We start from the raw sequence: 22,798 nt of genomic DNA, 5'->3' as shown, positions 1-22,798 counted from the left end.
AAGTCTCTGAATACGTCCTCTAAGCAAGCTGTGAATAGTACTGGGGAGATTGTGTCTCCTTCTCTAACACCTTTCTTTATGGGAATTTTGTCACTTTCTTTATGCAGAACTATAGTTGCTGTGCAGCCACTATATATATCTTCAAGCACTTTCACGTACGGCTCGTCTACACCCTGATTTCGCAATGCCTGCATAACCGCCGATGTATCAACTGAGTCAAATACTTTTTCGTAATCAATGAATGCTATGTATTAGGGCTGATTATATTCCGAGAATTTCTCTATCACCTGATTGATGGTATGGATATGATCGATAGTAGAGTTCCGTTTCCGAAAACCTGCTCGATCCTTTGCTTGATTGCAGTCTAAGGTTGTCCTGATTTTATTAGCGATTACCTTAGTAAATAACTTGTACGTAACAGACAGTAGATTGATTGGTCTGTAATTTTTAAGGTCCTTAGAGTCCCCTTTCTTATGAATGAGCATAATGTTTGCATTCTTCTATGGTTCCGCTACCGTCGATGACACCAGGCACTGCGTATACAGGGTGGCCAGTTTTTCTAGCACAATATCCCCCCTCCCCCCCCCCCCCCCCATCATTTAGCAAATCTGTAGTTTTCTGATCCTCTCCAGCCAATTTCCCCCTTTTCATAGTTTCTAATGCTTTCTTGACCTCGTCCTTCGTCACTGGTGGAACGTCTGACTTTTTCCCTGCCGCTAATCTCGTTACGTTCCTGACTACTTTGGCTACTGTAGCATTATTGCATTATTTATTCGCAAGACACCTTCAACAGCGGAGCTAGCAGACGCCAGGCGAGTCGCACCAGGCAGCAGCAGCAAAGCGGATGTGGAAAAAATGTATCGCTGTAATCACTCTACCAGCAGCTCAGTATTGGTCAAACAATCCTACCAATTTATTCGTTACTGATGGTCCTTTGTGCGGAGTTGTTATACACGCGAATAAACAGAGAACCGCGATAGATTACCGATAGCGGAAGCTATCGGAGCCGATCGAGGCGGGCCGCTTTGCATGCCCAGATCGCCTTGACAGCGCCAGATGGCGCCGCATGCTTGCACGGCGCCATTCAGGCCTGCCGCGCCAGGACCAATCAGCGCGTGAGCAGGCGTCAGTAGGTGTGAGCATGGGTAGCTCTAGTAGCTCTAGCGCGGTAGCAGGTCACGGTGGCTTACGTCGGATCGAGCCATCATTTTTTTTACAGTTCAAATATTTTTATTTTTCGGACGCCAGATAGGAGCTCACAGCGCCGGTTAACCAGGCTGAGAGAGCAGCATCTTACTTTCGTTCAACATGTCTAGCCAGGGGCCGAATTACGGAACTCGCTCTAAAGTTTTAGAGCGTGACGTCAAAATGACGACGCCGTGATGCCTCGGCGAGACGTCAGCGCGTGACAACAATCGGAATCAACCAATGATCGCCAGGGCGCCGCCTCGGGCCGCTTATTTTCATGATAAGAGGTTTATTCGCACATCAAGGAGCCGTTTGCTAATTTTTTTTATAGATATAGCATGTGAATAATTTACGTAAAGCTTTATGTTTCATAAAGCCGCATTTCAAGTTTAACATCATCAAAGAAATCATGAAGGAGCTACAGTTTTGCAATTAAACGCTTTCGTGGGTAGCTTCTTTTGCCGCGAGGGCGCACTGGCAGAGGTAAACAAACCGTGAAAATGGCGTTTTTCAGTAAAACAGCTGATTCGACGGCTAGTGCCGGCTTTTGCGCATCGTCTGAAGTCAAGGTACTGTGTGATGGTCCTAAATGTGCGGTGAAATCATATCGAAAGCAGTGTAATCGGGGCTTTGTTTATATTTCTTTAAGAAATAGAAAAAAAAGAAAGATCGACCGCGGAGCACAGGCAAAATAAACTTTTATGTCTGCACGAATGTCTCACACACAAATGCTTCAGTTAAACGAACACGGGGAAAAGCAACGCGGTTGAGCCTACACTACCAACCTCGCTCGTTTTCATTCGTTTTGTACTGTATGCCGCCTTCGCCTCCGCCTTTTGCTTTGGGCGCACTGGGGAGCCCAACCACACTTCAGTGCCAACATTGCAGCAGTTGAGTTCAGCCATTTGACGCACGCACTTGCTCACCGTCAGTTATGAGAGGCCGACTACCTGCGGAGACGAAATCCTCCGGAGGCAAAAAAAAAAAGAAAAAAAAAAGAGATCGGAGCACGCATGACAGCCGCACCGTCAGAGCGGTCGACTGCAAACTTCATCACAGTTCATTTGCGCGTTCGTCGCACCACCATTCTGCTTTCGCATTTTCAAGTCGAAATAGATGTCCAAACAAGTCGCCGAAAAGTAGAACGCATTCTCACAGACCGCCCTTCGTCGTTGCTCGCGCCGGCGTTGCCGCTTCAGCGCCGCAGCCACCACTCCACCGATGACGCCGCCGCCATTTTCGCTCTAAAACGTTTTAGACCGTCTCATCGCGCTCTACAAAAATAGTTTAAAACCACGGGCATAATTAGGTACGCGGACGTCACCAGTTTTTTTGCCTCTCCGATGCAATCGCAGTATCCCGTGACGCAACTTTTCAAGATGGTGACGGCGACCAATAGGAGCGGGCGTTTTAGAGTGCTCTCAATTATACAGCGGCCCGTAATACGACCCCAGCTGATATTTCCTGCACGCCAACCGCCAAGCTTTCGTAGCTGCTGTTGGTTACCGTTTTTCACTTAAGTCCCTGGCGAGCAGGTCGAAATCAGTTGTCGGCAACGTCAATAACATCCGCGCCTTCGGGCGAAACAAAGTCGAAATCATTATGCTATGCTGAAATACAGCTCGACGACGATATTTTCTAGCACGTGCAATCGCAAGCAGACGAAAATCTCTACCCGTATGCATCATTAGATTGTGCGTGTTCGTGTCGCCTGTCTTGCCAGCAGGAGGCGCTCATGTGACGCGCTGGTACTTTATATGATAAAAGTAGAACGGAGGATACAAGAAAGTAACCTAGGTTTTAACCTGCCATATAGATTAGGCGGAAAGGCGGTAGAGCAGCGTCTCCCCAGTTTGATGTATGCAGACGATATTGGGCTGCTAGCAGATAGTTAGGAAGAATTGCAAACTCTAGTTAAGTATTGCAGAGACGAAGGGGACTCTCTAGGCTTCAGTTTGAGCACAGTTAGGTCGGGCCTGGTGATTTTCAACGGCTCAACTGATCAGGGTCCTAAAATACGAAGTCATGAAATACCCCTGAGTGGCAAACATAAATATCTCGGTGTATGGGTACACGAAGGATTGGCCTAAATTGAAAAGCATGAGCAATGACTTCGGGCAAAAGGGCGAAGAGATGCTGAGATAATGAAGCATAGAGCATTGTGCGGACACAACAGGTACCAGTGCTGAGGGGTATTTGGAAAGGAATTATGGTGCCCGGGATTACATTCGGAAATGTGGGTGCCCACGGCAAAACCACAAATGAGGTGGTACATGGAGATATGGGCTGGGCATCTTTCGAAGTACATGAAGCTGAGAGTAAAGTATTATATGAGGAATGCCTGAGGAAATTGGACAGTAACAGGCGGGCGACTAAAGTAAAAAAATACTTATACCTAGAGAGCGTTGACTAACAACGGAGGAAAAGAACTAGAAAACTGAAAAGTATGCTGGTCACAAGGACTAAGAACTAAAAAGGGTAAAGCAACAGCTGAAAACACAGAAAGTAAAAATTGGAAAAGAGACACAGTGTAGAACTATACCGAAAGTGGTAAAGGCAGATCAGGCAGGAAGCTTTCTCTGATAACTCAAGAGGCAGTGCCCCCTTATTTTAAGCTAGATCAGGGTGCCTTAGAACACGCAGCTACCAAAACAAATTTAACCATGAAGATGACACATGTGTGGCACTATCGCTATTTACTAAGATATGTACTATCACACAAGTGCACGTGTACGTTTGTAATGTCAGGCGTATGAGTGAGATACTCAGTGTCTGTATATATTGATACGTGGCAAGGTAAGGCCAAGAGATTAGTCCAAGATGGCACAGCACGCAGAAACACAGCAGCGTCATCCAGGCACCGACGAGGCCCCGTTGAACGGGATCGACGAGCCAGTGGGGATGAAGATCGGCTGAAGCGACGGGTAGTGGGGACGGTTTCGGAGCGAGGCTGATCTGTTTGAGGAAGGTAATGTCCAGGTCCATCATAGGCGGGGCGGGGCTCCTCTGGTTGGGCAAGGAAGTGTCGAGGTCCATTGTAGTATCGACGGTCGGCGTTGTAATAAGAGCGAGGGGCGAAGAAGGTACGGCTACGGCAATAACGCAATGTGTGGCCGGCGCGACAGCAAATGAAACAAATGGGCCTGTCGTCTGAGGTGCGCCACTCTGCAGGATTGCGGCTAAGGTAGCAACGTGGGGAAGCCTGGCTGGCGGTAGCAGCAGCCACTACAGGAACAGGGTGCGATGGTGACGGTGGCAGCACGGTGCTGGAGGAGAGGCCGATGTTGGCAAGTTCCTGGGGAACAACGGCCTGTATCATGGCCATGGTGTCGGGCAGTGGAGATGAGTGGTGCAGGAGCCAAGGCCTCGAGTTCTCTTCGAATAATCCTAGTCATGTTCGCTGGATGAGAAGGCTGTTGCAAAGGCGCCAGGTCAGCGCAGGATAATGTAGCCACCGTGTTGGGAAGGTGCTCAATGCGACGTACGAGACGTCGTTGTTTAGCCTGCTCGAATTTTAGACAGACTTGAAGTACCGAATCGACGGTAAAGCAATCCGTGCAGAAGAGGATGTTCAACGCATCATCCGCTATACCCTTGAGGATATGCCCTATCTTGTCACTTTCTGGCATGGAGCTGTTCACTTTGCGGCACAACGAAAGCACGTCTTGAATATATGCAAGGTAGGACTCAGTGGGGGATCGGGTGCGAGTAGAAAGTTCCGTTTTTGCGGCGAGCGCCCGCCCAAACGGCTTCCCGAACAAGTACTGAAGCTTTTGTTTACAGATTTACCAGCTCATTAGCTCTTGCTCGTGATTTTAAAATCACATCCGAGCGGTTCCCGCCAAATAGAAGATTATGTGCCAGTGGTTGTTTCTGCTGCAGAGCTCGTAGTCATCTAGCCAGTCGTCAACGTCCGGCTTGTCTTAGCCATTAAAGATGGAAGGGTGGCGGATCTTCGTAAGTACCACTGGCTGAATCGATGTTGCTGGGATCGTAGGGGCTGCCTCAGAGGTCATAGTGGTCGTTGCTGACGTCGTTGTGAGCCCAGGTAGGTGGCGGCCACTGTGCAAATCCAGCTTTTTCTGTGCTATTTTACTCTTCTATTCTATTCTGTGCGCACGGGGTCTTTGTCACCTCCACCAAGATGATACGTGGCAAGGTAAGGCCAAGAGATTAGTGAAAGATGACGCAGCACACAGAAACACAGCAGCGTCAACCAGGCACCAGCCGACACTGCTCGAACGTCGTCTTCTCCAAAACTCACGAGATTCTTCTTCTTCCTTCCTTCTGCGCATATGAGTGCATAAAACGCCTAATTTAACAATATACTTGTCATGTAAATAAACGGGGTAGTTCCCTGCGGCCTGGTACAGGGGCGGCCACGCACCTTAGAAGTGTCGTCCATCGAACTCCACATGGTGTCAGAAGTGGATGTCTGGATTTCACTGGACCCGCGGTAGTTGTAAGGCTACTGCTTGTGGCAGGCCGCCAGCATCATCGTTAACAGCTCGAATAACAGCAACAAAAAATGGCGCAAGAAACGAAGGTTGCCTCCCAGCCTTTCTTGGTGCAGCCGCCAGCGAGCTTCAACTTTGACAAGACGTCCGAATGGCCTGAGTGGATACAAGAATTCGATTACTACCAATTTGCCTCGGTACTTAACGAGCAAACTCAAGAGGCTCAAGTGCGTTCGTGCTGTACATGATGGGACGACAGGCACGCAATATTTTCAAGACTTTCAGCTTGTCTGAGGAAGACCCAAAGAAATACGACGTGGTGAAAAAACGGTTCGATACCCATTTTGTTGCCACACGGAACCTAGTCTACGAAAGCGCGTGCTTTCATCGCCGCCACCAAGGACCAGGGAAGTCCGTAGATCAGTATGTTACGGAGTTACATACGCTGGACGATAGATGTGACTACAGGGAGATGGAAGAGCATATGATTCTAGACCGCTTTGTAGTTGGAATACGAGACATGAAGTTGTCAGAAGCTCTTCAAATGACTGCGGCGCTGACTCTAGAAAGTGCTTCCAGCAAGGACCGCCTGAAAGAAGCTGTGCAACGGTAACAGTAGAATCATCGCAACAGCGTGGACCGTGGTGGTTCTCTGACGAGCGCTTAAGTCGGCACTGTTCATAGGCGGACACCGAACCAGAAAAATCCGGAGCACCTCAAGTGTGCAGCTTGCGGTAGAGGTCCTCATTTCAGTTCGTCGTGCCCTGCCAGGGGAGCGCCGTGCTACAGGTGCCAGCGCCGGGGACATTTCGCGGTTGTCTGCTCACGGACACACTGGACCACGGAACCCGAAGTATAGCATTTGGAGGTAGGAGTCGACAGTACTCTGGGTGAGCATCCGAACAGGAACTTTGGGACGTTTTCCGTGGGGATTTTGTCTGCGACATCAGCAAAGTCACCCTTTGTTCAGATTGTTATTAATGGTGTAGTTATTTCGGCCAAAGTTGACACGGAAGCCGAGGTAAATGTGGTGCCAGGGTCATTTACAGCGTTGCCTAAGGTACTAAAGTCTACTGATGTTAATTTGATGGAACCAGGCGGTGAGCGGTTTGATGTGAAGGGAATGTTTACTGCCGACATTCTGTGGAAACATGCTTCGGTTAGGCAGGATGTTTGCGTTGTCAATTCGGTGGGCAATGTGACTCTCGGCTTACCGGCAATAGAAGCGTTGGGAATAGGAAGTTTATGGACGAGGCATCAGCTCACCGGGTAGTGCCGACACGATTCAGTTTCTTATTCCGTGCTTTGGGGACCATGAAAGGCGAATACTGTATTTCGTCTTAGGCCAGACGCTGTGCCCTATGCCCTTCACACTGCTCGTCGCATACCCTTCCCACTTCGAGACGGGGTAAAACAAGCCCTGGAAGAGATATAAAAGAATAGGGTCATTCGTAAAGTTCAAGGGCCTACGAAGTAGTGTGCCGGCATAGTGGCCGTCTTGAAGCCGTCAGTACAAGTGTGAATATGCGTTGACCTGACTCAATTGAACAAATCGATGCAACGTGAACGGTTTGGGCTCCACACTGTGGACGAGACACTCCGGGTTGCTCAGTAGGGCAGTTAAGTTTTCCAGACTCGATGCGAACTGGTTTCCACCAAGTGAAGTTAGCAAAGGAATGTCAACTGCTGACAACTTTCATTACTCCATTTGGCCGTTATTGCTCCGAGCGGCTACCATTTGGCATGTTTTTGGCACCCGAGTATATTCAAAAACAAATGTGTGAGATCATTGATGGAATTCCGGGGGTAGTGAACTTAATGGACGATATCCTTGTTTTCGGGTCTACTCAGAAGGAACACGAAGAACGCTTGTTGTGCACCTCAGAACGCTTAGCCGAAAACGGCGTGACCCTAAAGAAAAGTGCCAGTTCAGCGAAAACGAGCTTTGTTTTCTAGGGTATCGCGTGAGCTAAGATGGCATACGCCCGGATCCGGCGAAGGTTCGCGCAATTGCAGATATAAAGCCGCCGAAGAACGTTACGTTGCAGAAATGCGCAGATTTTTAGGTCTTGCTAATCACTGTTCCCGATTCATTCCAGAATTGACTAAACAAACAAAGCCTTTGCTTCAACTGCTGCAAAAAAGCACAGTGTAATAAAAGACCCTGAACAGGGCGCTACGCCATCAACAGTCAATGGAACGTTCGGCGATCAGTCGTTGAACTTGTGTCAGCACACGCACGAGCGCCGGAGCGAGCTTCGTCGTCGTTTTCTTTCCGGACCGTTACGTGTTGAACATGGTTGTCGTCGTTCTCTTCAGCATCAGGCGCTTAACATATTAGAGCCGAACACCTAATTTACAACTTCCTAGCTCCACGCGAAACGACGCCATCCTGGCGGCTTATGGCGATGTGCCGATGACAGGATCGCAGTAAGGTTTCAGGCGGTTACTGAGGTAGTTGACGGGGGATGTTTGCTTGACAATACGGTAGGGGCCCTGATACTTGCTCAGAAGTTTGGATGAAAGGCCGGGACTGGAGGAAAGTACCCATAGCCAGACCAAAGAGTTTGTACGGTAAGTAGGAAGAAGTGCAGATTGATCTCGGGGGGGGGGGGGGGGGGGGGGGGGGGGGGGGTTCCTGCTGTTGCTGGGCGTGAGAAGTGAAGGACCGGGCAAGCTGGCGGCATTCTTCAGCATAAATTTCAGCTTATGAAACAGTCGTGAATTCGAAAGAATCGGGTTGGTAAGGGAGAATGGTGTCCATGGTACAAGAAGGCTCATGACCGTACAGGAGGAAGTATGGTGAGAATCCGGTGGTTGCTTGAATGGCAGAGTTATAAGCGAATGTGACGAATGGAAGAACGCGGTCCCAGTTGGAGTGGTCGGAAGCGACATACATTGCCAGCATGTCGCCCATGGTGCGGCTAAAAACGCTCAACCATTCCATTTGTTTGCGAATCATACGCGGAGATGGCGTGGTGAACGATTTTTATATCTCTAAGAACAGCTTCGACAACCTCAGAAAGGAAGGCGCTCTGTCACTCAGCGATTCTTTGGGAGCCCCGTGGCGAAGAACGATGTGATGAAGAATGAAGGAGGCAATGTCTTGGGCTGTAGCAGATGGCAAAGGTGCCGTTTCGGCGTAGCGTGTGAGGCGATGAATTGCAACGATGATCCAGCGATTGCCTGTTGATGTGTTAGGGAGCAGGCCGTACAGGTCGATTCCAATGCGCTCAAAGGGCTGAGCTGGGCAGGTCAGCGGCTGCAGAGGAGCGGCGGGCTGGCGAGGTGGGCGTTTTCTGCGCTACACTCTTGGCAGGATTGGACGAACCGACGAACATAATGGTACATCCCATGCAAGCAGTACCGCTGTCGCAGGCGAGTGAACGTTTTCAATAAGCCGGCGTGGGCACACTGGGGATCTTCGTGGTAATGGGAGCAAATCACAGAGCGCGGATGGGTCGGAATTACAAGCAGCCACTTTCTACTATCCGGAAGGTAATTCCTACGGTAGAGTAGCTCGTCTCTGATGGCGAAATGATGAGACTGTCGACGGAGAGAACGGCAAGGAGGTCGTGACGCTCGGCCAGATGAAAAATCCAGGAGTGAAGCGATCCATGCGTCTTTGCGTTGCTCGGAAGTCATATCGGTGGGCATGTTGGTGGGATGTAGAACAGATACAGCAGCAGTGGCTTCAGACGGCAAGGGAGAACGTGAGAGAGCATCAGCATCGGCATGTTTACGGCCAGAGCGATAGATGACTAATGTCGTATTCTTGGAGCCTCAGAGCCCAACGGGCCAGTCGACCAGAAGGATATTTCAAAGAAGACAGCCAGCAGATGAACTGATGATCGGTGATGACCAAAACATCATCGTACGTGAGAGGAGCCGTCACCAGGGGCTGCTGAGGAGGTGATGGCAGAACCTCAGCGACGTGCTCTTGTATGACACGCTGAAGAGCGGGAGTGAGCGGCAGCGCAGGCGCTGGCGGGTAGGTAGACAAGGAAAGCTGGCGTGCGACTTCCTCACGAACAAACTGTTGAATGTGCTGAATGAGCGACTGCTGGTCCCAGGGCGCCATCCCCGGAGAGAGCCAAGCTGGAAAGGGTGGCCTACTGAAGGCCAGCACGTTGTGTGGAAAGCCGCCTTTTGCGGAGCTCATTGAAGCTTTGGCAGAAGCTGATAACATCGGGCACAGTTCGGGGCTTTTTTGGCGACGACCATCTAGAAGGCGTCATCGTCAATGCCTTGCATAATGAGCCCGATCTTATCGGCGTCGATCATGGTAGGGTTTACGTGCTTGCAGAGGGCGACGACATCTTCTATGAAACTGGTGAAGTTTTCGCCTGTTTGTTGTGCCCCACTTTGCAAGCGTTGCTAGGCGCGAAGCTTACGTATAGCGGGGACGGCCAAAACCTTCGGTCAGGCTGGTCTTGAGAGCCGTCCAGGTAGAGATGTCACTCTCATGGTTGCGAAACCATAGATTGGCAACGTAGCTAAAAAATGACGTTTGTGAGCTTCAGGGTGCCGTCCCACTTGTACGCACTTACGCGTTCATACGACGCCAACTAGTCTTCCACATCCGTGTCATCGGTGCCGCTGAAGATGGCTGGGTCGCGCTGACGCGCTGCGCCGGGACAGATGACAGGCGATGGGGTTGGCGGTTGATTGGCGGTCTCAGGCATCGCAGAAGTGGTAGGCAACGTTCTTCTGCGAAGCTCCAGGTTGAGGGGATTGCTGTCACCTCCATCACTTGTAATAGAATACCTTGAACAGGGCGCTACGCCATCAACAGTCAATGGAACGTTCGGCGATCAGTCGTTGAACTTGTGTCAGCACACGCACGAGCGTCGGAGTGAGCTTCGTCGTCGTTTTCTTTCCAGTGTCACGCGGTGAACATGGTTGTCGTCGTTCTCTTCAGAATCAGGCGCTGAACATATCAGAGCCGAATACCTGTTTTACAACAGAGTGGGTCTCGCAGAACCTCAGCAGAGAGCTTCTGATGGCGTGAAGAGATATCTGCTGAGATAGGTGTATAGATTAGTTTGATGCCCAACGTCCAGCGATTATTTCTGCAGATGCTTCGTCGTACGGCTTAATTAAGAGCAGTTTTACTGCAAGTGCAACCAAATAAAGAAAAGAAGCCGGTTGCTTTTGTATCAAGATCATTGATACCAACTGAGATGCGCTATGCGCAAAACGAAAAGGAGACTTTGGCTATAACACGGGCCGCAGAACGTCTCGAAAGCTTTGTGCGTGGACTGCACATTACTGTAGAAACAGACCACAAACCATTGGTTGCTTTGCTAGGAAAGACGCCACTTGATCTGGTTCCGCCTCTCATTCAAAGGTTTAGAATGCGATTCAGTTTTGAGGGGCAATACGTCCCGGGGAAAAACCTGGAATTAGCGGATGCACTCTCCAGGGCGCCAGTACCAGGCCAAAAGACTAACTTTCTTTCGGTCGATGAAATTAACTGTTGTGTTGCTGGCACGTTATCGGAGTTGAGAGAGTCGGAGCACTTCCGCTTAGTAGCCGAAGAACAGGCGAAGGACGAAACTTGTCGTTAGGTCACTATTTCCGGGAGGGCTGGCCTAGTCTACCTTCGTTATCAGGTGTTTTGAAGACCTATTGGCAGGATCGTGCCGTTTTAAGTGTGTGCAAAGGTGTTTTTCTGCACGGCACCTGTCTGCTGGTGCCACACTGTCTTAGAAACAGAATTTTAAAGCTGCTTCATGAGGGCCACCAGGGTGTAGTAAGGTGTAGAGCAAGGGCAAGGAAGTCCGTCTGGTGGCCAGGTTTAGGCGCTCAGCTTGCGGCATTCATTGGAAACTGCCGCACGTCCTCCCAATTTCGTGTCCAGCCGTGCGAGCCGATGATCCCGACTGAGACGCCTTTTCGGCTTTGTAAAAGCGTTCCTGCGGATATCTGTCATATGAAAGGCTGTAGCTACTTGCTCATAGTTGATTACTTATCTCGATTTCTAGAGTTGTCTGCTCACCTCTCTTAGCAGTGCTGAAGTTATTTATCATATGAAGAAGGTGTTTTCGACGCACGGAATCCCGGAAAAGCCGGTAACCGATAATGATGCTTGATTTGTCCGCCAAGAGTTCAACCAGTTCGCGAAATAATGTGGGTTCAAACATGTGACGTGTACCCTAGGTAACCGCAGTCAAAGGGGGGGGGGGGGTATAAATAATGGTAAAAGCTGTGAAAGAGCTGTTGCTAAAATCAGATGACTTACATCTGGCTTTGTTAGCGTACAGGGACACGCCGGGATTCCTACGCAAAACGCCAGCAGAGCTACTCATGGGGCGGCGGCTGAGCACTACTCTGCCTCTCCACCCAGAAACGTTGGCCCCCAAGACGCCCAATCTCAAAGAAGCACGAGGACAAAGATGCCGATTTCAGGGAAGGTCAGTGACAAAATTATGATCGTCGGCATGCTGCCTATCACTTTTTCCCGTTGCTTCCAGGTGATTCGAGTTGGATTAAAAACTACAGGCGAGAAGGTGTGGTTCTTCATCGTGCAAAGCGACCACGCTCATGTATGGTGGCTTTGGATAGCGGGGTCCAGATTGAACGTAACGGGCGAGCGCTAATCAAGCAAGCGCCCAAAAGAGTTTCGGACTTTCACGGGGTGTACGAATTTCTGTCTAGCCTAGATGGTCTCGGTGAGAACGAAAACTGTTCCTTATACACAAACTGTACCAGATGGTCTAGATGTGAATGAAAATGATGTTTCAAATGCACAAACGGTCCCAAGTGACCCGATGCAGACGCCGCCGAATACCTCTTCGCCTGCGGTTGGGAATGAATATGTAACGGGCTTTGGTCGAAAAGAAAAACAGCCAGAACAATACGGTATTTCTGAATTCCATTCAGACCGTTTGCTTTGAAGTTTTTGTATTTGTTGTATATTTTAAAGTGTGTATTTTGTTTTGTAAATTACTGCTTTTCCAAAAGGGAAAGAGATGTGGCATTATCGCTACTTGTTAGGAAGCTACTATCACACAAGTGCACGTGTACGTTTGTAATGCCAGGCGCATGCGTGAGATACTCAGTGTCTGTATATATACTTGTCATGTTGCAATAAACGGGGGTTGTTCCCTGCGCCCTGGTCCAACGGGTGGCCACGCACAGACCCTCTTTGAAGTGTCGTCCATCGAACTCCACAACATGTGCTGTATGTGGTAAATCCAAGAAACAATTAACCGTCTTATACCCGAATGTGATGGTATCCATCCGGAAGTTGATGCAGGCGCCGTCACTCTTCCTGAGGCCCTGGGGTTTAGAGATAGCAGTGGTCGGGTGAATGAATCTGCAGTAGAAGTTAGCAAAAAACGATTGGAAGATTGGTGGCTTAAAAGCAGAAAAGTGACATACTGTTAGTACGTAGAAACAAACTTTCAACAAATGTAATGACAGTATAGTTAACCGACCTAGAAGAATAATTAAGATATAGGGAAAAAAACGAGCATGATAATAACTGCTACCACCCCGTTTCGATGGGGACGCTCCTATAGTCAATCCATCCATTCATCCACCAATCCATCCATCGTGTGGTGCACTCGTATCTTTGACATCATCGCGCGCTTATGCTCGGAAAGCTCGAAACCGAAACTAGTCCTAATAAATGCTCCGATAATAATTTAATTGAGGTACGTTGGGGCTTTTTGGGTCGCAGTCCCTCTGTTTTGGACAATCGTGGATCGTTTAAAGCAAAAATCTCGAAACAGAAAATGTACGAGTCTGTACTCCTTTAATTGAGTAAAATCTGAACAGCACTGAAGTCATGTTTAAAGCCTTTATCATTTTCATTGAAAAAAATCTCTGAATGGTTGAAGACATGTTTAGAAGGCTCGAAAAACAGGATTTATTGGTTTCATCACCTGCATGGAAAGCCTAACTGCGTTTACAATTTCACTGTTGGGGAAAAGGAAACTCCTGAAATGATTTCCAACCTAAAATATTTTGATGACCTCCTGGAACTTTGTTTTGGCCTCACTAGGTTACATAAACCACGACAACCCAACTATGCAGCAGTTCCACACTGGGTAAAAACAGTAATGTTATGAATTAGATCATGCCGCCACTGGGAATTGTTTACCTCTGCAGGGTATAGCAATCTTGTCTTGGAGCAGTGTGCCTAGTGCTTCAGCAAGCGAGAGGCTAAATGTGTCAACAGAAAGAACAATGATTTTGGATACTGAAACAGTTGCTCAGCAACAGGTAGCCAATGGTCATGACTATGTCTCTCATTTGGAACACATCACTGAATGGTAAAACAAAATAGTTGGGTACATGGTTGTCTATATAGCGCACAAGGTGAATAAAAGGCTCCTGTGTGAACACTGCGCAGCAGCGCTGTTCCAACTTGGCTGGAAATACCTAGCTTCGTAGTCATTCAGAATGAAATTCTGGGAGGGCTATACCATCCACCACAAAGTGTAATAAATTTGCAAAAAAATGTGAGCTACTCGTGCGAATGAATATACATACTACGAGCATAACATAAACAGGTTTCGTGCAGATTGAAAAGGGGTAAATTTAAGGATATTCAGGGAATTTCAAGGCCCTGTTGAAGTATCTTCAAGGACTGAACACAATGCTACATGCATCAGTTTACAACGCAACACCATAGCAAATATATATGATGTACCCATTTCACTGAGCAAAGTCGAAAAACTAGGAACAGTTTGTATTGCACTACGCCAACAGAATAAATAGTCAATCTCAAAAAAACTGCCTGCAGTGCATTGCAATAATGTCAAACGGCAGTCCGTTCTGTAAAGCTGCTCCTGGCAACTTCAGGGGAGCTTCTGCCGCTTTTCCTAAATCTTCTGGTTGAGGCTATGTGGTTCCTCAGTCTTGCTTCGTGCCACCTTCCTTACACTACCGGATTTGGCAATGTACATAAGATCATTAGCTGATTCTGCTTTTTTAGCTTGAGTATCGGCTGAAGTTTCGACGTCAGCTATTATTGCCTCGAGTTTCTTTTTCCTTTTTTTTCATCATATCAATCCATTCGTCGATGGCGAACCTATCTAATTCCCTGACATCAACACATTGCTTCTTTTTTTCCTGCTTCCAGATCCATCGTACTGCTGCCTGGCAGCTGATACAGCAGTCCTCAGCTCTTTTGTAATGGGGACGTTAGAAACACCCCACATTATCCATGGCATCGCATACAATATAATGCGAAACGCTCGACAGGTCATTCAGGTTTTTCAGAGAAACCTGCAGATTCATGCTAAACCCTCGCTCCACGGTCTGTGACTGAGCACAAGCAAAAGCAAAAGCTTCACGACTTTCCAGAGTTCCCCATATTATGAATTAAACTTCATCAGCTCAGGGAACTAGTTCAGCCTGTTTGAATTATTATCAAATATTCGCAGGTTATGCTTCTCTTCTGGCAGGAACTCTGCGTACTCCCCCAGTACATACTCTTTGGTACTCAGACAATCTGCCCGCTGTAATGACAGCGTCCAGCACTCGTCTGAAGCCAGCCAGACACACATCTGGCTTATTGCACATTTGTCGTGTGTCTAGAGAAGACAAACTCCTAACGCTTGGGAATTTTAGTAGGCTTCTCTCGAGCACCTTCATTGTCACACTGATCAAAAAGTACCTGTATTCCATGCAGAACTGTAACACGTCCTTATGGCTTGCTTTAGTGTTTCGGACACTGTTCAGTGGCATGACCTATATAAAATTTTTCAAGTGGAGTATGGTCGCTGTGCGACAACAGTTGTGTGTAGCTGTTAGGCCTAGGCCCCCTGCTAATATTGCTGTAAATATTCCCTGTATATAACGTATAAAAATGCCTTTTGTTCATCTCTTCGACGCTGACTCGGTTTCATCGCTACCGTCAAGAGAGCAGTCAGCTCTCATTCATGAAACGGGTTATTTAAGCTACGGGCCATACTCCCTTCGGCACAACATTGGTTGGCAGCGCTGGAATGACCCTGGCCTGGCCCCCACCAGGAACGAGTTATATCGCGAATTTTAGCCACAGCCGAATAAGATACTCGCTAAGAATCACATGTTCCGGAATTTTTGAGCAGCTCTACTGAGGTATACGACGGGTGCGCCGCGTCGCAGGCCGCCGCTTAAGGAACGTGCGAGAAGGCAAACGGCTGAGTGTGCTACTTCGTGGCTACGTGAGGTTTCGCTTTTTTGAAGCGAAAAGCTTCACTAGGCTAGTCAACTCCGAGTCTCGCGTGTGTTCCGTCGTTAGAAACACATATAAAGCCCCCTTTAACAAAGCCGTATGAACGTGTCTTAGTGGCCTATAGGGGTAACGTGAATGCAAGGGTCCTGGCAAGCTGAGTCTGACATAACCGTCCCATGTGAAACGAGAGACCCAAGTGGGCAGCTCCTGCCAGGGGACAGTGGTCATGGACACGGACACGGCACACAGAGACAAGCGGTTAGGCCTGGAGTAGTATTGCTTTCGCAATAAAAGCCACAGCTGCGCATGCACAAACCACGTGACGTCACAGGAGAGGCGCAGGTGGTAGGAGCTGCCGCTGCAGAAGCAACCGCCACCACGCCTCCGTCGGTTGACCTTTAGCTGGTGCTGCGCGCTTTCACCGGGCTGTGTTGATATCTATACAGAAGTGTAACGGTGATGATGATGTGGAATCGGAAGAAAGTTTAATCTTATGCGATGTACGGCTATAATCAATATTTCACCGTGATGATAATTGCCATGGAATATCTATAAGGTGCAACCGTGAAGAACAAGGTAAGCCACAACTGCGCCAAGGAACCACAAGCTAAGCCATAGCATCGCCGAAACGTTTCGCTTCTGATATCCAGGCTTAACCAAGCTAAGCCACCACCAATTTTTTTCTTAATTAGGCATCGCGCCCCATGTCGCTCGAAGATCCTCCAGATGGGCAAGACACTATCACAAGTCGTCGTCCACAAAGTACTGCACTTCTCTGTGAGGATGTAGGGTGACAACTGTTAATTAGGTGACGATGATGGTCTAAATACTCAGATTGGGTCAATGTCATGTTAACCCCCTTGATTACCAGCGTATTTCAGCTAATAACACATCTCTGTCATGTGAAATAGACTGCCATCTAGGCAAACTAATACGCATAGGTCATATGGTGGAGAATCTGCTTGCATTTGCTTGCGCTTGCTTGATGAAAGTGGCTCAAAAGCTCTGGCTGCCCCGCTATCCCTCTAGCTTTCTCTCACACATACACGCACGCACGCAGGTCTGCCCAAGTACCAAACATTCACCACTCTACCTGCAGCGCAGCTGCCTACTAACCCTTTTCTTGAGAGAGCTGAGCTGCTGCTCCTGCCGAACTCCGTTATTCTGGCCACAGCTCGCCTTATCGACCATGCCGCACCAGCCATATTGACAATATATAGGCCCAACTCATGGATTTGAATCGATGACCTGGACTAAGATCAATCAATGAATGCTTTTCTCTTACCCATAGGTTGAAGTAACAGCGAGAAAAATCTCAATGTGCCTGAAATCTCAAACATGGGGACCAGGAGGCCGGGCCTTTCATGACGAAAGAAAGCGCAGACTAGCCGGTACACACAAGACAACGAGGAAGACAACACGTGCACTGCATTTTCCTGAAGAAGTGTCATGCTATAGCAACCACTAGGCTTATCCTCGTCGCACACCTGCCACTGTCTGACGCAGGCTGGTTGTATGCTTACCATACATGTACAGTGCTCTGCAACTTTATCATACCTGATTTGAAAAATTCTCCCGCCTCAACCCGAGTCTCATTTGCACTGAAACCGCGCACAAAGTTGCGCGTCGTTTTCCCCTTCTTTGCGAGCTGTTTGACCATGGTGCTCACTTGGTCTGACCGCGCATGATGAGAGCGCAGTTTCCAGCAAACGGCAGCTGCAGCGTCATCTGGTGTCGCTGGAGGAAGCACCGCTTTCAAAGGCGCCGAGGCAAGCATGGAACGTTCCTGCAATGGTGCTAGATGGCGCCACCGCTGCCCTTCGGCGGAAAATAGGCGCTTGCGTGTTTTGCTCCGCGGTTTTGTCGCAAACAGTTCTGGTTTCTCGCCATACGCGGCCAAAACAAGAAAACACGATGGCCAACCTTACCTCATAATGAAGGGAACAACAACGCGCAAGGTTTCAGCGCAGTTTCAGAGCAAATGAGAATCCGGTTGAGGCGCGATAATTTTTCAATGGGTACGATAAAGTTGCAGAAGACTACAAGTCAGCGGCTGCACATATATGTTCTTCGCAAATCCAGTGACAGAAGATTACAAACTTCGAACAAGTCATTAACTACGGGCTAGCTATTTAATTTAAGTACGTTTGAAAGGAATCGCAAGCTCGGGAGTACCTCAGGCGGCGGAAAGGGGACGCTGCCTTCTAACCTTTTTCCTGTTCCAACCTTACCGAAAAGTGACCAAAAAGTTCATCGACGCGGCTTGCGCGGCGAGTTGATCCAAGATATCTAGGACACTGACTAATTACTCAGTTCTAATGACAAAGCGACGATGACTCTCAATGAAAACGATAGGTTTATACATGCTCCATAGGCCATAATAATCCACTAGATGAGCTTGCGAACGACTTCCAGTCGAAAACCGCGGTTTTATACAAAGACTATAACATGTTGGAAAGAAGTTTGAACACAGGCATTCTTCTACCTGCCACTGCGCGCGCATATCAGTGTGACGTCAATAAAGTACAACCATTTACTCCCGTTAGTTTTTGGCGGGCCACGATAACGTGTGTCTGAACTGGCTGAAAGTGAAAACGAGAGCCAGTAAGACAAGCTCGGATGACTACCTACACAACTCGCACTGGAGGACGCTTCGTGCTACCACTGTCGTAAGTGCTCCAAAAAACGCTCTTTCACAGCGAGTATCGCATCTGAGCAGGCATGATAAGGCAACATTTACACTCTGCATCGTTGAGTCGCCGTATGTTGTCACCATATGTGACTGACTAGATTACCTTTCAAATACAAGCGAATCTGCGAAATAACAAGCAGGCCAAAACTGTGGATGCTGAAAAACAAAAGGTTAATGTTTCCCTTATACATTATTCCCCCTCCCACCCCCTAAACTCCTTACACGGAACAAAATGTAAAGAAACAAAAGAAACAAACACAGTCCACTTTCAGAGACACGAGTTCGACTAGCCAGCGCAGCTGAGCTCGTGTTGGTTCCCCACGGACGACGCGTCCCAGGAAAAATAAACAGAAGCGAGACATTATACCGCCGCTCGACGGGCTAACGGCGAGGGATCACGGCACCAGGACAGGTCGAGTAATGGACGTCCGAGCAATAACTTCGAGGACCGAGGGCCAGGACCGTCAGCTATCGGGGATCATCTGCCTGTTCTTTCAACGCCGAGACCGCCGGAGCCCGAGACAACCTGATGTGCGCATAAAAAAATTGAGACGTCCTAAATATCCTAGGCCCAGGTGGCTATATGTGCTCGCGTGTTTGTTGCGCCTGTTTCCCGCGTACTCGGAGGCCTCTCTGCACACCCAGGCCGTTCCGACTCCCGTCCTCTGTGTGCGCGTCAAAACACGCCCGCGAGTTAGCAGACTAGCGGTGCGACAAAAAATATGCAATAAAATATTTCGAAAATTTAAACTCCTAGACTTTACCGATAACCTGACAAAATGCAAGAATCTGGTGGACTCATGGGAAATATACAACTAGAAAATAATCTCGGCATGCTATAGGGTAGTTTCTTAAAGCTCGGAAACTATAAAATTGTGCAAACATGTATATTGAAGTCGGATGCAATTCAAGAAAGAGGCCCATAAAGGGGGGGGGGGGGGGGAGGGTATTCAGCCAATGACGCCTACCGATCTTTATGGCGTCGACCCGATTGAGGCGAACTTTCATGTCCAAGGAAAAGAGTCAGTCTGAGGGGGCTGATTTCTTCATCAGGTGTAAGGACACACGCACAAAAAGGCATAATAGAGTAATTACTCATATTAGCCCCTTCCTAAGCCCAGCCATCGGGATGAAAAAGGAGAGCTGTACAGCTTTTACACAAATTTCCGCCAACGTTTCAGGTAATGGTCCCGGATTTCATTGTCGGGCCGGGAAGAAATCTTATTTTTTAGCCAGCTCTACGAATTTCTACCAAAAGGTGTATAATCTTCCTCTGCGGCCGTATGGCTGCCCTTAGGTGCAGGCTAATGACTAATCACTCCCCTACCACAGATCTACTCAACCTTGAGGAATTCCTCGACACTCATCGGAACAAAATAAAAGCAAATAACACGACTCAAAACTGTTCTCACACACTGAAATTTTTAGTTGATTCGCTGGAAAGGTTATCTCAGTGGAATGAAATATTTTCAACAAGCCTTCTGCATCTCTGGAAGCTGAAACAGGCATTGTTCCTCTTTAAAAATACACGATTGTAAACGGCGCGGCCTACTGCAGTATTGCGCCGACACTGCTTTGCGAGCAGACATATAAAACTTGCCGGCTTCTACGCTATCTGTACTCGACACATACAGGGTCACTTCGCATGTTGAAGAAAATAGCATGCGACCGGTCCGGTACAACCAGGTGGGGTACAAAAGTAAACAAAAGCAAACGAGGATAGCCTCCTAACGCTTTGATAAATGGTTGCCTGACTGAAACTTCCAACTATGTATGTGTTATCGTGCTTCGGCGTGGACAGAAACGTCTCTTCTCCCATAGAGAAGCCGTGACTGCACTCTGAACGGCACCACGCGCTCTGTTTACTTACGTCTGTACCTGCACACTCCACATTCTCCTCGCGCCGAGCGACCTGTGAAAAAACCGTAGCGGCCGTAGCATCACCACGAATGAATACCCACATCGATCTGCGCACGCCAAGCATCGCGCACCCTCTTTCCATTCCCTTTTCTTTGCCCAACCGCGCTGAGGACTCCGCCTATCCTGTGGACTTTTCGGTTTAAACCGAAAAACACCGATAAAGGTACGCCGAAAGCATTTTAAAATGTTCGGTTTAAACCGAAAAAGGTCAGTGCATTTTCATGCACACCGCGAACTCTCGATGACGCGAGAAAATTACAACAGTGTTCTGTTTAATCCAAGGGCATGATGTGAGAGAACGGCATCGTTGGTTTAAGTACAGCGGTTGAGGGTATTGAGGCATTGTTCATGGCCTCACGAATGGTGAAACAATGGAAGCCGTAATTCCCGAACCTCATAAACATATCAAGTGTCCGAGGAGGGGCGCCCGCGTCAAGGCAGGCACTTTGAGGGGCGAAGGAGAGAGCGTAGCATTTGAAGCGGGAGAGCTTCCCAAAAATCACGAAGACCAAAGCCCACCAGTTCCTTGGCACGTGACATTTCTCGGATACAAGAGAGAAGCGAATTTGTTTTTAAGTGATTTGGTTTATGCAAAAATTTGATCGTAATAAATAATATTTCAGCTACTTCTTTGTCTAACGTGTTAATTTGATTTACATATGCATTTTGTCATAACGCTGATTTTCATCAATGTGTAAGAGTACATTGAAGCTCAGGTCGGTGTTCCGGTCGACCGTTTAACTAGCGCGTCAGTGTCTTGCGCCTTCTTTTTCTGCCGCCTTCTTTGTAGCACGCTCCTTTCAATATACGCTCGTCGTCTTTGTCACCGTCGACAGTCATCGAGCGTTGATGTGACACTACAATTATCCCCGGGAGAAAAAGGAGGCACCCTGCCGACTCATGGCGTCGACACAACAGGTGGGTCGTAACAGGGCTTGAGGCGATCAACGTGCACTGTTTCACGCCCGCAGCGACGCATAAAGCGATTCTATAATGTAGTTCACCGGAGAGGTCTGGCAAATAACCCAATATGGGCCATGGTATTTGGAAGCAAGTTTGGTAGAGAGGCCGGAGGGGGTGGCAGGAACCCAAAGCCACACGAGGGAGTCTGTGCTGTATGAAGGAGCTGGACAAGACGGTGCGCGAAGGAACTGCTGGTGACCTTGGTTCTGGGTTGTAAATGATCGGGCCAACTGGCGACATTCTTCATATGCTGCTGCTTGAGAGACGGTGGTCGCTTCGGAGGTGTCAGGGCGATAAGGAAGTATCGTGTCTATAGTTGAGGTGGGTTCGCGGCCGTATAGAAAGAAAAAGGGGGAGAAGCCGGTCGTGCTTATTATTATAAGCGTACATGCGTACAGTATTATAAGCGTACATGACGAATGGGAGAAGCCGGTCCCAGTTTGAGTGGTCGGACGCGACATAAATGGCCAGCATCTCACTTAAGGTGCAGTTAAAACGTTCCGTCATGCCATTTGTCTGCGGATGGTAGGCCGAGGTAGAACGGTGGACAATGCGGCACTGCTGAAGAAGGGCTTCCATGGTCTCGGAAAGAAAAACACGGCCACGGTCACTGAGCAATTCTTAGGTCAACCGTGGCGCAGAACGAGATGGTGCAGGACGAAAGACGCAACGTCTGGCGCTGACGCAGAAGGTAAAGATGTTTCTGCGTAGCGGGTAAGGTGGTCAACAGCCACGATGACCCAACGGTTACCAGCTGGAGTGACTGGTAGTGGCCCGTAAAGATCAATACCAACACGATCGAATGGTCGGCTGGTGCAGGGCAAGGGCTGCATCGGAACGGTGGAGTGGTGTGGAGGGTTTTAGCGGCGTTGGAATTCCTGGCATGCGCGAACGTAATGACGCACGAAGCGGTACATCATCATCATCAGCCTGATTATACCCACTGCAGGGCGAAGGCCTCTCCCATATTTCTCCACTTAACCCGGTTTTGTGCTAGCTGCATCCACTTGACCCCTGCGAACTTCTTAATCTCATCCGCCCACCTAACTTTCTGCCGCCCCTGCTACGCTTTCCTTCCCTTGGAATCCAGTTTCTTACCCTCAGCGACCATCGGTTATCCTCTCTTCGCACTACATGTCCTGCCCATGTCCATTTCTTCTTCTTAGTTTCTACTAGAATGTCGGTAACTTGAGTTATTTCTCTGACCCACTCTGCACGCTTTCTATCTCTTAATGTTACCCCTACCATTTTTCGTTCCATAGCCCTCAGCGGTACATACCCTGCCAGTAATAGCGGAGGCGAAGACGAGTGTAAGTTTTCAACACTCCGGCGTGGGCACACTGAGGATCGGCGTGAAAAGCGGCGCATATTTCCGAACGGAGGTGCCGAGGAATGACAAGGAGC

The 22,798-nt window shown here is 48.6% G+C and overlaps 1 protein-coding gene and 1 pseudogene across 1 annotated transcript in view; one reads left to right on the top strand and one right to left on the bottom strand.

The window, feature by feature from the left end:
* Positions 1-22,798, bottom strand: part of LOC146183741 (uncharacterized) — an 81,335-nt gene that overhangs the window by 38,560 nt on the left and 19,977 nt on the right. The window lies entirely within an intron of this gene.
* LOC146183742 (uncharacterized) lies at positions 5,717-6,504 on the top strand (annotated as a pseudogene).

This window comes from Amblyomma maculatum, chromosome 7, assembly GCF_055883805.1.
Source record: "Amblyomma maculatum isolate TAMU_Amacu chromosome 7, ASM5588380v1, whole genome shotgun sequence".
In the NCBI taxonomy this organism is placed as follows: Eukaryota; Metazoa; Arthropoda; class Arachnida; order Ixodida; family Ixodidae; genus Amblyomma; species Amblyomma maculatum.
The sequence above is the reverse complement of the archived record's forward strand: the minus strand, read 5'-3'. Positions and strand labels throughout refer to the sequence as shown.